Source organism: Cetorhinus maximus, chromosome 26 (genome assembly GCF_964194155.1).
Source record: "Cetorhinus maximus chromosome 26, sCetMax3.hap1.1, whole genome shotgun sequence".
Classification (NCBI taxonomy): domain Eukaryota; kingdom Metazoa; phylum Chordata; class Chondrichthyes; order Lamniformes; family Cetorhinidae; genus Cetorhinus; species Cetorhinus maximus.
Genome location: NC_135904.1, coordinates 26628516 through 26646693, shown reverse-complemented (window position 1 = coordinate 26646693; position 18178 = coordinate 26628516).

Below are 18178 nucleotides of genomic sequence, written 5' to 3'. Positions count from 1 at the left end.
AGCCTTTTCCCTTGTCTCCATTGGGCAGTCCTACACATTCATATCAATGAATGATACTTCATTTCTCGACACTCAGTTGAAGTATTAACATAACCTTACAGGCAAGCGTTACTGGGGATCCTTCAGTATCTGGCAGACATGGAGGCAATTTGTGTGATCTGTAAAATGGGCGATATGGAAAGGGAATTAAGAAAGGCTGCGGATTCATTGTCATCAGTTTTATACCATCAGACAAAGCCAAAATTACCCCCATGCCTGCATACTCTTTCTGCCCGAGGCCTAATAGACCTACCGTTAAAACCATCCACATAGAGTTTCCAGTTCTCATGAGGGATTAGGATCAGCAGTCCTGTTGTTTCATTTTTCATCTGGTGCTGGATTTCAGATGTCCAGTTTCTCGCATCAGCTATCTTGCTGTATAAATGTTTCTTTTTCTTTGCCTCATTGAAATGTTCTTCAAGCATCTGTTTTCCTCACTCTCCACATTCTCAATAAAAACTCTGCCTATTTTACCCATTAGGGCAGAACTTCGAATGTTTCCCTGGTATTCTAGGTCAGGGATCCAACATAGCAGCCCTTATTTTGCATCTGTGCACCCAGCTAGCAAGGCAGGTGTCAGCTGTGGCACAGATGTAGCATTCTTACTTCTGAGTCAGATGATTGTGGGTTTAAGTCCCACTCCAGAGACTTGGGGCTGAATCTTACCTATGTCAGGCGGGCTGGGCAGGAGCAGGCGGGGATCGCCGCCCGCGATCGGCTGTGCGCCGCCATTTTACGTGGGCGGGCCAATTAAGGCCTGCCCAGCGTAATACGCATTCTGTTACAGTCAGCGCCACCTGTGCGGGGCGGGGATAGGAGGGAGAGTCGGGGCCCGGGCTCTTCCATGCACGCGAGTGAAAGAGCTCATCAATCTCCCTGAGGCACGGAGCTGCCTCCAGGAGATCGAATTAGACGATAAAAGTTTTTTAAAAATTGCACAAAAGAATTATTTAAACCTGTCTGCTCATGTGACAGTGTCTAGGTCAGGGATCCAACATAGCAGCCCTTATTTTGCATCTGTGCACCCAGCTAGCAAGGCAGGTGTCAGCTGTGGCACACCAAACTTATTTATTAATTTTATAAAACCGTCAGGAAATGTTACCCCGCCCGTGGATGAGGTTTCCTGGAAAACGCGGAGGCCGCTTGGGCTCTTTGCCTGCCCGCCAACCTTAAGGTTTGGGCGGGTAGCGTTGTTAATGACGTAAATTACTTTCTTAATGGCCTTAATAGGCCTTTGACAGTTCGGCGGGCGTGCAGCCGCCTCCGGTGCGCGCCCGCTGAATGCAATAACGAAATGATGCGCGATGATGTCAGGACGCACGCCCAATGTCATCTCGCGTCATTTTACACATCGGCGTGTCGGGCCCTCCCCGACTCATCAACGACAATATTCTGGCCTTGAGCTCAAAATCTAGGTCAATACTAGAGAGTTCCTCTGTGTGCATATTGGCTGTAGTGTTTCCTATATTACATTAGTAACAGGATGTTATGAAAGGTGCTTTATCGATGCAAGTCCTTTTTTAATATATATATGCCTCCACACAGTCAAGAGAGCATTGCCTTACTTCCAGGTTTGTCTGCTTTTATTTCAGATTGCTATCATTTGGCATTTTTTTCTGATTAAAAGGTTCTTCATGTTATCTTTTTCTCCTTTTGAAATGACAATATTAGGTTCTGTGAGGTTCACAGCTCTCTTATACAACTGCTCTTCATTTCAAAAGGGGCAGAGAAAACACTGTGAACAATGTGATGACTCAGTCTAATGCTTCTGCTGTCACATCGCAAGAGGAGGGGCGTAGGGGGCAGAGGAGGTAATCACAGAAGTAAAGGGATTACTGTGAAATGTTAACAACCTATCCAACTTGTGTCCCATGATGTCTGGGTCCACAGATGGTAATATGGCACGCAGTAAGGAAATTAAGACGACAGTGTGTTGACAGGATCTGAGCGATTCTCCTTCCCGTCCCCAAGACAGTACAAATGACATCATTTCATCTCAAAGTGACATTGTAATGAATTTAGCAACACCTGAACTGTTCTGACTAAGTGAACCTTTGTCATCAATGAGCTTCTCTGTGTCAGTGACAATAGGATGCTGCATTACCTTGATTTGGAGCTATATTCACCTCCCTGTGCCTGACACGTTGACACTGGTTCATCTTGCTTCCCTTTACCATCTAAAAGCTGTAGGTGCAGTACAACTGTTGTGACTTTTCAAAAAAAAAATCATCAATATGTCAGCCTGCTTGAAATGTCGATCTGACTAATGCAAATAGGGAGTTGTGGCTTCTGAAGAACAATATCTTCTTAAAGCTGAAGTGCTGCCTTTTATTGGTGTAGAGGAAAGACCCTTGTGCCAGGAATGTACAAACTTATTAAAATGAGCACTTCTTTGTAAAATATCCTTTCAATTGCTTTTTTATTCTGAATAATGCTTTAAAAAAAAAGGATTTTGTTGCACACAGTTGTACAGCTTACATACTTTACAAAATTATAATGACATTCTGTCACTTCAGTCTAAAAAGTAATTAACTGTCAGAACAAACTGCAAATCGTTTGCTACAGGACTCCAAAAACAATGCTAATTGCACATCTGAAAATAATGTTAGTGGAGACAATATAAGAGTAAATGTTAGTTTTGTTTCGATGTCTCCATCTCTGTTTTCATGAATCAGCTAATTGATTCTGGGTTATTGCTAATCACAGATTCCTCCACGTGTAGTCCCAGTTTTCCATATCCTTCAGTCTCCAGCTGCTTTGCTCCCCAATAGTTATTCTCTTGTGTTTCACTGGTGTCTCCTTTGTGTTCACTTTCCTCGCACAGAAGATTCCTTCTTCCCAATGCAGCCTTCTTTTCAGGCCGACATTTAAACATAAACAATTGTGATTCACTCCTCAAAGGAGACCCCCTCACTCTCTTTGCTGACCAATTAAATGCCAGCTGGATTCGAAGGGCAAGCGCAGAGGGGCTGCCTCACAACATAAATCAAGGGCCTCCCAGGAACCTCAGCTATAAAAGCATTAATACTGGGCAGAATTTATTTTCAGTCAAAATAAAGTTCTCATTAGTGTTCCGATAAAGGCATGAAAGCCACTTTCTTCAATGCAAAGATTGAATTTTCAGATAAATGCTTATCTTTTTAAATGCCCCTATAATTGATATAACACAACAGTGAACATAAAACATTTATAATTAGATTTTTAGATCATTTTCTACTAAGATAATCAACCAAAAGGAAACGAGTACAGATTTTTTTTAAGAAGAATGAAATTTGCAAGTGTTTTGCTTAACAACACACTTGATAATTATATTCATTTTGATGAGAAATGGCCTCTGTCAAATTCCTATAGATGTTTTTTTTCAAAATGAAAGAAATCACAGTGGTTACATTTACACAGCTATAACATTTGATCTTTTTCTGAAATGTTGACTATTAAACATGATTTGTGGAGCAAAACAAATAGGCCCTTGAGCAAAATGTTTTAAAAATGCTGAGGTACGGCTTGTTTGCAAGAAGATTTGCTAACCTATGCTAGGTAGATAAATACATGGAGGGTGGAATAGACGAATATGCTGATGAAGTTAGATGAAGAACATTGGAGGATGCTGATGTGGAGCATGGACCTATGAGCTGCATGGCCTCTTTCTGTGCTATAAATAATTTGTGGGTGAGAAGCAATGCGACATCAACCTACCTCCATTCTTTGGGATAAGGCAACACCTTCATGGTAGATGTTCATAACTTTGAAAGTATTAATCCAAGCTTTGAGATCTTGTAAGCTCATGATAATGTATCCAGGATAATGTAAGAGGAAACCCTTTCTTCATTCCCTTTTATGTCTTTTAGCTACTGGGGCTATTCTGTTCTATAATAGGATTTTTTTTCAATTAGCAAATACACATTACACTTCCAGATCTTGCTTTTAAGTGTAAAGCTATTATTTGAATTGATTTATCGTAAAATCCTTCAGCCTAACCCTCTTGGGCAGAAAAATATACTCACGGTTCTTTGTAAGAAAGGCATTTTATTTATATAGCATGATTCGCACCTCATGATGTCCCAAAGTGCTTAATTCCTCGTGAATTTCAGTGTAAGTGCAGTCAATGTTATTTTCTAGGCAAATGGGACAGCCAGGCTTCACAAAGGAAGGTCCTGCAAACAGCAATGAGATAAATGGTCAGTCAATCAGTTTTGGTGAATAGTTTGAGAGGTGAATTTTAGCCATGACACCAGGACAGTTCCCTACTCCTCTTTGCAAATGTGCCGTGGAATCTCTCAGACCTCCTCTGAAGAGGTGGGTGTGTCTTGGCTTAATATCTCATCTTAGACAATGCAGCACCTGTGACAATGCAACTCTCCCTGAGCACTGCGCCAAAGCATCAGTCTAGACCAAATGGCCAAGTCATGGACTGGCGCTTGAACTCATAGCCTTAGACAAAGGCAGGAAAGCTACCACTGAACTAGCCTGACACATACTTTTTGTAAATTATCATGTCTTTTCTCTTCAATTTCAGACTCCTTCTGGGACTCACAACTCAGGGGTGTGGAAGAGAGAACTCGCATTACCCTTCTAAATTATCTCTAGGAAAGTTCAACAGTTCTCCTCTCTCTTTCATCCTCAAGAGTTTCAAGCTGACCCAATTCTCTTGTCAAATTTTAAATTGAACTCTTTCCTTCTATGACATTTTCAAGTTGATTTGCAGATGTAAACAGAACAATTCTTTACATGTTCCAGGAAAAAAAACAAGTATTTCTGGAGGTTGAACATTCAACCCCTGAAATTTAAAGAGGAAATGGCAGTCCTATGCAAACTGAACCAATGCACAGCTTTATTTAAGTGTGAACTTTTCCTTCCTGAAACCTCTAAGCAATAAAACTTGCAGCATATTTGCACTGAGATGAACTTGGTACAAGAATTTGGACTGAAATCAATTTTGTTTTCATTTCTCCTGCATTATGGCTGACTTTAAAGGAACAACTTCTAAGTAAAAAACAGACAAAACACTTTTGTCACAAAAAATATTGTAGATTTACTGACAAGATTTAAAAACCATAAGAAAATATATGTTTGCATACGTTAAGGATTTAAAACTATGTTTTACAGGAACAAGATTTTGTTTTGAAGATATTGTGCATTTACGTATTTTATACACATTTGAGCAAATAAAAATATTTTCTCTAGACTGGAAAAGTGCTAAAATGATTTATATACTTTGTGCTTTGGCAATGAGCTTTATATACACTGACCTAGCATGTTTTTATACAGTTAGAATTTAATAACACTTTTATACACACCGGGGACTTACTTGAATCTTTTATGTGGATTGAAGTCGGACAAATATATTTTATATGCACTGAGGAAGTATCAGTATGTTTCATATGCACTGAAAACATTTTTAATACGCATTGATGACTTACCATGCTTTATGCTGAAGAATTTACAGTATGTTTTATATTGCACGTTCACTGAGGATTTCCATTATCCTTCATATATTTAAATTTATTTTCTATACACTGTAGACTTGTTGGCATATTTTACATAAATTTGCATGTTTTTAATTTATTTTAAACACCCAGTATTTGCTAGCGTGTTTTGCATAAACTGAACTTATAGTGGAATGTTCTGTATGTGCAATGTAAATTATCTAATATGTTTTATAAAGACTGAGAACACATCAAAATGCAGTGTGATTTATTAACACCAAAGTTTAATGTCATACTTTATACATACATACATATATACATATACATATTTAGTAAGGAATTAATCAAATATTTACATTAAGGCTAAAACATTTTGTTTTTTTAACATTTACAAGCATATTTTCTACATTCAAAGGATCTGCTTACCTGTTCTATATTAAAAAAAACCCCACAGTTTTTACATGCACTAATGTTTTATCAGCAAGCCTCATGTTCACTGTAGATTTATTACCAGGTTTTATATACACCAAGGACTGAGTAGTATACTTTATTTACACAGAAAATTTTCTAACATGGTTGTATAGGCTAAGGATCCATTAAGCTGTTGAGGCTTCACCAGCATGTTTTATTATACACCAAAGGTTCACTAATATTTTATCTACACCGATGATTTACTAGTATGTTTCATATACAATGGCATTTGCTAACGTGTTGCATAAACACTGACAATTTAGTACATATTTTGAATAACCTACAGATTTACTGGCATATTCCAGTTACATTGAAAAGCTACTAATATGTTTCATATAAATTGGGAATGTGCGAGCATGTTTTATCCAAACTGAAGATTTATTGATTAGTTTAATATACACTGAGGGTTTACTAACAAGTTATATATGCTATGGCTTTACTGATATGCTTTATACACACTGGGATTTACCAACCTGTTTTTTGCGCACTGATTATTTGTCGGCATTTTTATACGCAATGAAATCTTACACTTTAAAAGGAATAAAATAAATTTGACTTGTAACAGTGAATAAAATCTGTGCATATTGCTGCAACTGTGTGGTAACTTTTTCTTAGACGAGGCTTAAAATTCCATTTGCAGCAGTACACAAGTGAAATGTTCATTGTTTTTTTTTTAGTCCAAGTGTTTAGTCTGTTTAATGCTTTCCTTGTCACTTGCCCTCACTAAATGCTTACTGTTACTAACCACTTCTGTCCCCACTTGCATTACTTTCAGTGTCCTTTACCATTTCCTCATTTATCCAGCTGTTGCAGCTTTTGCTTTTATCCCATCCCAGACTTACTTACGGAATGGCTTTCTTTAAAGCACCTCAACATCTTTGGAGACAGACAAAGCAAGCAGGCAAAGGCGAAGAGATTTGCCCATTTCTGATTCGTAGAGTACCATTCAAGAACACAGGCAGAGCCATTCGCAGTAATGAAAGGATCTTATTACTTTGTAGATAATGTGAAACTTCTTTGAAGCCCAAAGCAGATGAAAGTGGATGCTTTATGGATTCATTTTTCTGGTTGATTTCGAATGCACCCCATTAAGAAATGCTAAGGTCACACAGCATCAGTGGCACAAAGTGCTGACAATTATGAGGTATGCAGCAAGATCATTCTTAGTAAATATTGCAAGCAAGTTTTCCAATAAGATCCACTTCTTCAATTAGTGCGCTAACTTTCTGAAAATGTTGAAACTGTCAGTTACCTTTTTTCTCCCAAAATATATTTGGTTTCCTATATTGTATTTCAGATGAAGTGCATTAAAAACCAACAGCAGGATGTGGATTAAACTATGTGTCTTTTGATCCTCTTTACGTGAATTGAGAGGTTAGCCCTGAGTTAATCAAAATGGCAGCCAGCCTAACATTCCTTCCCCTGAACTAACACAAGCCTAATGACAGCTGTGCTCTAGCTGGGCAAGTTCCTTTATTTCCCTTGTTCAATGCCAGAGGTCCGTGAATCTTCATCACTTTATGTATTTAACCATGGTCAGGTTTGTTTCATTATTTGCTTATTGTTACAGGCTCCCTGGGTGCTTCCCCTATTCAGAGTTAGAGCCTGTGTGTTCACTCTAGGTTAACCTTTTTAAGTGAGGCGATCGACCACCTGCACACATTGCCGAAGGCTGTGACATGCGTTGAGCTGATCAGTACACTTACTTACACACATTAGGAGCACTTACAGCTATTGCCACCTCTCTTTCAACTTTAGCACTGTAGTTTCATTTCAAAATGTTTAGAAATTTTCTCAACCTTATCTTTCGAAGAAAAGAAAATGATAGCACACGCTTGGCAATATGTAGTCATTTGAACGCACTTAGCGGAAGAACTACAAACTCAATACTGGCACAGTTACAAACACTTAAAGTGATTGTAATGAATTCCTCTCTCTCTATTTGAACGTAGGCATTAATTTGCTTATTTGAACTCGGTTAACTCTCCTGTTAAAATAGCAGTGGGGAATTTGGTACGAATATGTTAATTATTAGAATAATCACATCAGCAACAATCATTTTTATCCCCCCCATCAGGAAAAAGCAAAAAGGGAGTGTACACAACACATTTTGTGTGTGTATGCGTTGGGAGGATGAGGGAAAAGGAATTAACAAGACTTGTCAGTAAGCAGTGAAGTATTTAGTTGTAGGTCAGGACAAGTGTCTACAATATGAAAAATAACTTGCTCGCAATTTTTATTCTTTTACTGTTCCTCCTCTCTGTCACTTTCTTTTCAATTTCAACTACCTTCCCTTTTCCACTGCTCTGTTAGTTTTCTTATCGATGTTTTTGGTCTCTGCTTCTATTTTCCCTTCTTCTTCCCCCTTCAAAACTTTTTGTTCATCACTTATTTTCACCATCCTCTCTCACTGAGTTTTTTTTTCTCACTGGTGCATTTGAACTCCAGTTTTGTTATTGTGCCTCCTGGTTTTGACAGTGCAGATTTTGCTCCCTCTTTCTGTCCCCACCTTTGTGCAGCTTGCGGAGGCCACCGGCCATCTAAAATCTCTGCTGGTCAGAGCAGCAATCAGCAGATAGGATCAGGAGGAGCAGCTTTGTTTGCTCTTATTGCCACTCAGACCCACTCATTTACCACAACAACCTCCTACAACATGGTGCTCAAAATCCTACTCAGGGATGTCTTTAGCAGGAGTGTACACAACAATTGAATGAAGAGGAGTTTCAAGTGGATCCCAGGAAATGCACACTCCTCCTGAGCACTTTTTTTTAACACCCCTTGTGAATAGTGCAGGGTCCTGATGAACTCTGATCATTCCAATTATCTTGTTTACTTTTTTTTTAATAAATCTCTTAAAGCAATATTGTGGTCAATTTCTAATAATGCTAAGGACATTTCTTTGGGATACCATTATTTACCCATGCTGCTCCTAAAGTAGTGGACCGACTGACTGAGCTTAAACAGGCAGCCCCACAACACTTAAACTTAAGCCAAGCGAACTAAACGTTGAAATCCAAATTCCTGGTTATTCACAGTGTAATTGCATGCATTGTTCTGTCTCTGTATGTAGTCATTTTAGAACTCATACTGTTTTAAAAAAATAGCTTCTGGGATTACTTGGCTGTTCTTAAAAGAAAGCTATGTGGAAAATTCCAGGTTCTCAGTGAGGACGCTGCACTTAGAGGAATCCGAGCTTGGAGATAGCACCACAAAAATACTTTTAAAAATGCTTGGAAATGCACTTGAAGTGCTTTAACTGACAAGGCTGCAGACCAAGAGCTGGAAAGTGGGATTAGTCTGGATACCTCTATTTCAGTTGGCACAGACATGATAGGCTGTCTGATCTTCTTTCGTGCGATAAATTTTCTATGTTATAACGTTCAACTCCGTTTCTCTAACTCATGTTTCAGAAAGCATTGTTCTCCTTTATTGCCTGGGGTCACAGAATCAGTCTTGATGTTATTTTAATAATTTCAATATCCAGGAAATTATTGAGTGTGATACGACCTTACAAATGTTTCAAATGTTTGTAGCAAACTCTTCTTGTTGCTATTTTAAAGGAGCCTATATTAAAATAGTGGAATGGGGAATTTGGTGTGATGAGGTTAACCATTCAGGTGCTATCATGCTCAATATTTTAAGGCTTAACATTGGTTGATTTGTGCATAGGATCCTGCATTTGATGTCCTGTTTTATATTAGTTTATTGCATAAGAACATTAAAAAATAGGACCAGGAACAGACCATTCAGCCCATCGAGCCTACTCTGCCATTCAATAGGATCATGGCTGATCTTGGCCTTCAATTCCACTTTCCCGCCTGCCCCTTGTATCCCTTGATTCCTTGAGAGACCAAAGATCTGTCTATCCCAGCCTTAAATATATTCAGTGATAGTGCATCTACAGCCCTCTGGGGGAGAGAATTCCAAAGATTCACTTGCCTTCGAATGAAGAAGTTTCTCATCATCTCAGTCATAAATTATTGGCCCCTTATCCTGAGACTGTGCCCCAATGCTCTAGATTCCCCAGCCAGTGGAAACAACCTTTCAATATCTCTCCTGTCAAGCCCGTTCAAGATCTTGAATATTTCAATTACATTACCTCTTATTCTTCTAAACTTCAGAGAATATAGGTCCAATTTACTCAGCCTCACAACATAGGACAACCTTCTTACCCCAGGGAGCAATATAGCAAGCCTTTGCCGCACTGCCTCCAATGCAATTACATCCTTCCTTAAATGTGGAGACCAAAATTGCACACAATGGGCAGAATTGTCCCACATTTACACAAAGTGCGGTAGCGGGCAGGAAAAAGGACATTTAACCAGCCGACCGCAATGGCGGCTTTTTGTGCCGTATCATCCCATATCCAGCACATGCTGCCTCATTAATAATGCATTCCTGGGAAACATACCGGGTCGCTTGGTGGGTGGCCCCTGATTAACTTGCCCCGCTGTCATCTCAGGCCTTCAATAATCCGGGCGCCATATTTACAGTGTGCCCCTGCACAGAGTTAGCTCTCTCTAAGGGATTGGAAGCTGCTGCAAAGTCATGGCTGCCTAAGGGAGGAACATGCTGCCCCAAACTTTAGTGATGCCTCCCTCGAACGCCTACTGGACGCAGTGGAGGCCCGTCGTGAATTCCTCTACCCCTGCCCTGGGCAAAGACCAATCCAGCATGGGAGCGTTGGTCAGTGCCAACACCCTGCAAAAGAGGACAGCCACCCAGTGCCGAAAGAGGATGAATGATCTCCTCCCTTCCACCAGGGTAAGTCACTCTTCTCATCACTCTCAACTCACACACTCACAAACCCATCACACATTCCCAGGGATCTCACTCACTGCCAGTTCAAGGGGCATCACCTTTCACTCTCTCACACACACCTTCATCTCTCCAGTGGATTGTGTCCTCATCATGTTGATGGCACCACTCACCACCCACACATGCCAGGCATCCTTCTCACCTGGCCTGGCAGGCGTCCTGCTTACACTCTCTCCATCTGTATTCATGCAGGACAAGCTGGCACACAACAAAAGGGAGAGGCCGCAGACTGGTGGAGAATGCCTGACATCAGGGCCCTCACAGACTTTAAAATTAGAGTTATCCAGCTGGCCAGAGATGATCTGGACCGTTCCTGTGCTGACGGTGAGGTCAGTGGTGCTAAATCAAGTGAGGATCCAGCAGTGCAACATCCATCAGACAACCATGATGTGAGTGAGTTTCTTTGTTCCGCAGTCCCCTGCCATGCACTAATTATCTCTCCTTGTTTTCGCAGGCACATCTGGGAAGCATCTGAGGGGATCCACAAGCCAGGTCTTCGACTCCAGCCCTGATGACACCTCAGAAGAAGAACCTGATGACACCCTAATTGAAGAACCATCACAGTGTTCACCCACACCCTCCACCAGCACAGAGACACACACCTCGGTGGGACCTTGTTCTAGAATAGCCTCGGGGTCACAATCTGGTGAGCACATAGAGACCTTGACCCAGGACATCGGTCCTGCACTGCTGCGCAGGCTGAACTCCATCACTGATGTCATAGTTGGCCTCCAACTGTGTCAATGAGAGAGGGGTGCGTGGCAACTCGATCTCACTCCAGCTTCCCTTTCTCCTCAAGGACTCAGACAGGGGCCCTTGGGCACCCATAGGGAGGAGGATTAGCAGGTGCACCCCCGGGGGCTATCCATCCTGGTGACTCCGGTAGTGTCCAGCCCATCCAAATCCCCTCTTCCTGTAACCTCAGCAGCTCCAATTCCACAGGCTGAGGAGGGTGCCTCTGCCACACAGCAGGACCCTGAAAGCAGCCTGGGTCCCTCCAGATCTTGGCCCTCCAGAGGACACCCGGCAAGGCCAAGGTGTGCTCTCAGCGACTTTGAAGTGGGGCTGGCCCCCCCACCATCTCTTCAGCATCTGTGACCAGTGACGCTGTGCTCCTGAAGGGGTCAGGTGCTGAAGGCTGACAAAGGATCAGATGTTTCTAAAGTTTCATGGCTGCATCTCCATGATATGACCCTGATCACTGAGTGCAAATGAGCTGCCCTCAGCTAGACAGGAGTCAGACATTCACAGAGGCTATGTGAAGATCTATGGAATGTCCTCACTGCATGTCGTTATCATCCTCCTGGAATCTAGTGACTATTAGGGCCCCCGCTGTGTCTCCATGACAGGAGCCTGAGCACTGAGGGTATGTGCGCTGTCTTCAACCACACAGGAGTCAAACGTTCACAGATGCAAGGTGAGGATGTCAGGACTGTCCTCACTGAATCTCGTCACCATCCTCCACAAATTGTGCAGCTATGAAACCCTCCCCGGGCGCACCTGCTTCGTTTGGCCGATGCGGTTGCCTTATCGCTGGCATCCTGGCCATCGAGGACCTCATCACCATCAACCCCTTCAACGTCCTGCTCATTGGAGGAGACGTGCAGCTCTTCCATCTCCTCCTCAGCCAGGTCCTCCCTCCGTTGCAGCTCCAGGTTGTGGAGCACACAGCAAGTTACGATGATGTATGACACCCTCTGGGGACTGTACTGCAGTGCTCCATCGAACCTATCGAGGAACCAGAACCTCACTTTCAAAATGCTTATCGTTTGCTCCACCAAAGTCCAGGTCATGGCATTAGCTTCATTGTACCATCGCTCTGTTGCAGTCTGAGGCCGCTGCATAAGCGTCATCAGCCATGTCCTCTGTGGGTAGCCCTTATCTCCGAGAAGCCAGCCCTGCAGCCTCTCTGGACCCTGGAAGATGTCAGGGATTTGAGACCTGCTAAGGATGTAGGAGTCATGGGACTCCCTGGGAATCGTGCGCAGATGTGTAGGATGTGTTTGTGGTCATCGCACACCAGCTGAACATTCAGCAAGTAGAAGCCCTTGCAGTTGATATAGTTGGCACAGGTTGGCACAGGTCACCTGTGGAGCCGTGGAAGGAGCCACTGGCATAATAATTGAGCGCCGCGGTCACTTTCATGGCCACTGGCAACAGATACCCTCCATGTCCCCGTGGTGCCAAATCCTGCAGCAAGTGGCATATGTGAACAACCAGCTCCCTAGACATGCACAGTCTTCAGCGACACTGGCTCTCAGTCATCTGGAGGAATGGCAGGCGCCGTCTATAGACCCTGTGTCTAGCAAGGACTCTATGAGTGACGGCTCCCTGTGGATCTTCAGCAGACCCTGCTGCCCCTTCATCTTGAGGGAAGTGCTCCTCCCTTTGCCAAGCCAGGCACTTCCGCTGCTCTCTTCTTCTCCTTCTCCATGAGGCATCCCGCTAAATCACCAGGCTCCATGATCCTGATGTTCTCCTCTTGCAGGATCAAAGAGAGAGACATGTGCGTCAGCATGGGTGTACTAAGAACCTTTCTTCTTTAAATCTGAAGGACCCTTCATACATGCCGGAGCGTGCTGGCCACCACTTGGATGGCCAGTGTGTAGTGCGCTCATTGGCTGTCCGAAATCTCACCCACCTCCACCCCACTCCACTTGACTGATTAATGACAACTTCGGCCACTGGACTGCATACTGTGCTCTCAGCTCAGGCACAGGCATTCTCCTAACCTGCACTGTAAGGCTGCACTGTTAGCTTGAACCATAATAGATACTGGTCTAAATCTTAATAAAGACGTTGCAAGGGGCTGTGAGCGCCTCCACTAGTGACTGCGCCATGGCCACCTCTCACAAGGGGATTGTACAACTTGCCCAGTTGGCCAATTGTTCTGCTGCCCCCTAAAACACACTAATTTGCAGTCTGTGTCCGAGGGGTGAATTTCACTGGAGCATTTGGTGGCACTTTCATGTTTTTGTGTTGCTTGAGAGGGCAGAAAAGCTTCAGAGGCCCGACTCCAAGCCTGTCAAATTTGACGTGGGAGGATGATTCTGGCGAGCAGGGCTTAATTAGATGGAAATGTATTAAAGTGACGTTCCCGACTTGCAGCGGCAGGAAACGCGACCCGTCATTGATGGCTGGAGCGGACGATCACAAACTTGTATCACGATGGTGGAAAAATGATTTTCCGCTATTCCAGATGTGGTCTCACCAAAACCCCCCATAACTGTAGCAAGACACCTTTATTCTTGTACTCCAATCCCTTCGCAATAAAGGCCAATGTGCCATTTGCTTTACTAATTGCTTGCTTTTTAAAAACTCATTCACGGGGTGTGGGCTTCGCTGGCTGGGTCGGCATTTATTGCCCATCCCAAATTGCCCTTGAGAAGGTGGTGGTGAGCTGCCTTCTTGAACCACTGCAGCCCATGCACCTGCACACTAGCTTCTTGTGTTCCATGTGCAAGAACACGCAAATCTCTCTGGATGTCAACATTTACAACTTTCATGCCTTTTAAAAAAATTATGCTTTTCTATTGATCAATGTGAATAACCTCACACTTCCCCACATCATACCCCATCTGCTGTCTTGTTGCCCACTCACTTAATCTGTCTATATCTATGCCTCCTTGTGTCCTCCCCACAGCTTGCATTCCCCACCTAGCTTTATTCCGTAAGCAAATTTAGTTCCTTTACTCTTTTTGTCTTCATCTAATCATTAATATAGATTGTTAATAGCTGAGGCCCCAGCACTGATACTTGTGGCACTCCACTAGTCACATCCTGCCAACTTGAAAATGCTCTATTTATCCTTATTTTCTGCTTCTTGCCCATTAACTAAATTTCTACTCATGCTAATATCTCACCCCAAACTCCATGAGCCCTTATCTTGTGAATTAACCTTTTGTGTGACACTTCACTGAGTGCCTTTGGAAGCCCAAGGGCAGGATTTTTCACTCTGCGTGCGAGTGCACGCTCGAGCGTGAAATAAATCACGTTGACATCGGCTGGGCGTGCCGACGCCAACGTGCACTCTTGCGATAGATCGATCGGTGGGCGCTCACCGGAGCCGGCAGCATGCACGCCGACAATTAAAAGGCCTATTAAGGCCATTAAGTTAACAATTGTACTGAATTTTTCACTGCCCGTTCAACCTAACGGTTGGCAGGCAGGCGAAAAGGCCAAGCGGCCTTTACGTTTTTTAGGAAACCTCATCCCCGGGCAGGGTGAGGCTTCCTGAAGCAAATAAAAGTAAAATAAAAATTTTACACTTTAATTAAAAACATGTCCCTGCTCATTTGACAGAGTCACATGAGGGGACGTGTTTCATGAAATTTTTATTTTGTTCGTTAGTTTTTTTAAACAGCGCTTCATCTCCCTGAGGCAGCTCTGTGCCTCAGGGAGATTGAAGTGCTCTTTTGCGCTAGGCCCGCTCGCCCTTCTCCTCCCACCTGCAGGGGCAGTTCTGAGCGCTGGCGTTTGCATTCCATGCATTCCCTTAATTGGGCCGCCCGCGTAAAATCGCGGCGCAGTAACGATCACAGGCGGCATTCGGCTTCCCGACTGCCTCTGCCCACACCCGCCGTGCACCCCCGCCAAGGGCAAAATTCTGCCCCAAGTATACTACATCTACCAGTTTCCCTTTACCTACCCTACTAGTCACATCGTCTAAAAATTCTAATACATTTTTCAAACATGAATTCCCTTTCATAAAGCGATGTTGACTTGTTCAAATCATACTCTGCTTTTCTAGTGCATTTTTGAAGATTTCCTTAATAATGGATTTCAGCACTTTCCCAATGACTGATGTCAGGCTACCTGGCCTATAGCTCCCTTTGCTCTCTCCCTCCGTTCCTGAGTAACATATGGAAAATATAATGTTAATGTCAAGTGCCTATAATTGAAACCTGTTACAAACATAATTATCCCAAATGGAGAATTTCTAATTGTTACTATTCATTGTTTGGATAGGTAAATATTGCTCAATCACTTACAACCAAATATGGACAAAGCCTTAATCAAGGTGCTGCATCCACACATTTACAATCTGGCAGTACTTAAATGATGCCTATCATACAAACTTTCTGTTATGTCTTAATTATCCAGACATAAATATTTAAAGTACAGGAAAAGGATACTGATTCTGCTGTTGACCTCTCTTCACTGCTGCCAGGCACATGGCAAGCAGACCAGAGGCGGCAACTGACTGAATTTTTAAAAATGATCTAAAACGTGATCACACGAGAGGTGAAGGGCTTGGAAGGAGTTAACACAGGTAGATTTTATTGTTTCATCTTTCCCTTAAAAACCGGTTGAGAATAGTCGATTTATTCGGAGAGGGGTGTGAAGTATTTTGGGGCGTTGCCTTCAGCACCCTGGATTGAGGTTGGCTTGGCATAGCAAGAGTGACAGCAGACAGACATCCGTGGGTTTGCCAGGTACTGAAAGATGCCCAGGTAGTTGGTGACTGGTGCCATCGCGGGCAGGTAGGAAGATTTTTTTTTAAATAGTTAAGCGCTGGAGGGAGAAAACATTGTGGGCTAGTGTTTGTAGCAACTACCAATTTTATGTCCTCCCCTCTCAGTTTGTGAAGTTATTTCCCTCAGCCTTCTCTGTTTACTCACCACACCATGCATGATGGGCAGCTAAAACGTCTGTTCCCACACCCACGCCAACATTATTTGAACACGGTGATGGCACATTTGGCACCAGATGACTTCCCTTTCAATTTTTTCTGAAGGGGGCCTTCAATCTTTGCTTTGCACCCTCCCACGACTGGGAGCAGAGACTTAGGGCAGAATTTTACGACAGCGGGATTTTATGTTCCCGCCGTCATCGATGGGATTTATAACGTCCTGCCGCATTTTACGGCCCCCGTCCCTGCCGAAACGGGGCCGTAAAATTCTGCCCTTACTGTGTGGAGAATCACAGGGAAGGCCCATCTCCCGATAAATGCCGTGGCACAGCCTTGCAATGCCCCTGGGTCCTTCTCACCAACACCATATTATCGGTCACCTCTGTCCACAGCAATCGCAAAATTTGGCCTTGCATTTGTTGGTTTATTTAAATTAAAAAGTACAATTGCACTCTATACAAACCCCAGCCAGATCTTTTGACTGTGCAACATTATGAAATGGATGATAGCGAGTTGGCTAGCCATTGTACATTTCCCCCGTTTTTTATTTCAATTGAAGTCAAGCTCTACTCCTCTATTTCTGACAGCACTGAAGAACACATACACACATATATATACTACTTGAACATAAGAGAAATAGAACTGCCAGTACTCCAGCACAGAAGTGCCTAAACTCACTTCATTACCTTCAAATACTTTTGCCTTCAAATAATGATACCCACGGGGTCTCCAGAAATTTTCAATGTGTCTCTTTTTTTTATTACTAGTGATTTTGTGTGCAGTAAAAATGTCTTGATTTAGATGTCTTGCTGCTCTGGTCTCCTCCCCTACTGCGGTAATAAGGATGGGCTACCTGCTGTGACCTGAAGAATGGCACTTCACGGCCACTGCATTGCAAGCAGCTTTTATTTATAGAGCTCAGAAAATGAATGGGTATTAGTGTCCAAATATTTCAGCATGCTCTTGCAACGACACACAAAAGCATAGATTTACTGCAAATCTGCACTTTTGTGCCAGCATTCACTTGCACAGGCAGAACTCCTGGCAAATTGCTGATAGATGCTGAAAGCCTAGGGATGGAGTTCTACTTTTCACCTATTCAGAATTAGTTATCATTCTTGAATAAAACACGCAGCTCCATGTAACTATTTCAGTACCGAATTGTTCTGACGAAGTCCCCATTAGAGATGGGCACTTTACAAAAGAGTTGCTAATCCTTCATTCGAAGCTAATTATCAATTAGTTAAACTGATATATGGTCCCTATGGCCTCTATAAACTGATCTTTACCAATTTTGAATATTTTTGTTTGAATGAATTACAATGTCAGCTTTATTTATAAAGTACCATGCATTAAAAATAAGTGAACAAGAATTGGATCATCAACATACGGCAAATGACATTCGATCAAAGTGGATTTTCTGGAGGTGTTAATGTTCAATTTTCCTTACACCTGCAATGTTTCATTGCTTGGAAGCAGCTTCAACCTAACCAACCTGTTCTAATTATCTGTTGTCAGGAACTTCTGACTATAAATTACCGACAGTCTGTAGCATTTTAGATTAAGCAACACAATACGTAAACTAAGTAGATGTTGAGAATTCAGCCATGAAACACAAGTTTACTCTCACTCCACTCAGCCAGAGTTTTGAAAAGCCTGTGATATTTGTGTCACAACTTTCAACATTCTACTTTTAAGGTCAAGTCTACACTTCTGGAGTTATGCCAGGAATTATAGTATCCTTGCTGCACCTTGCCATATTAAACTAAAGAGTTCCTTAGTGTTGAATGCA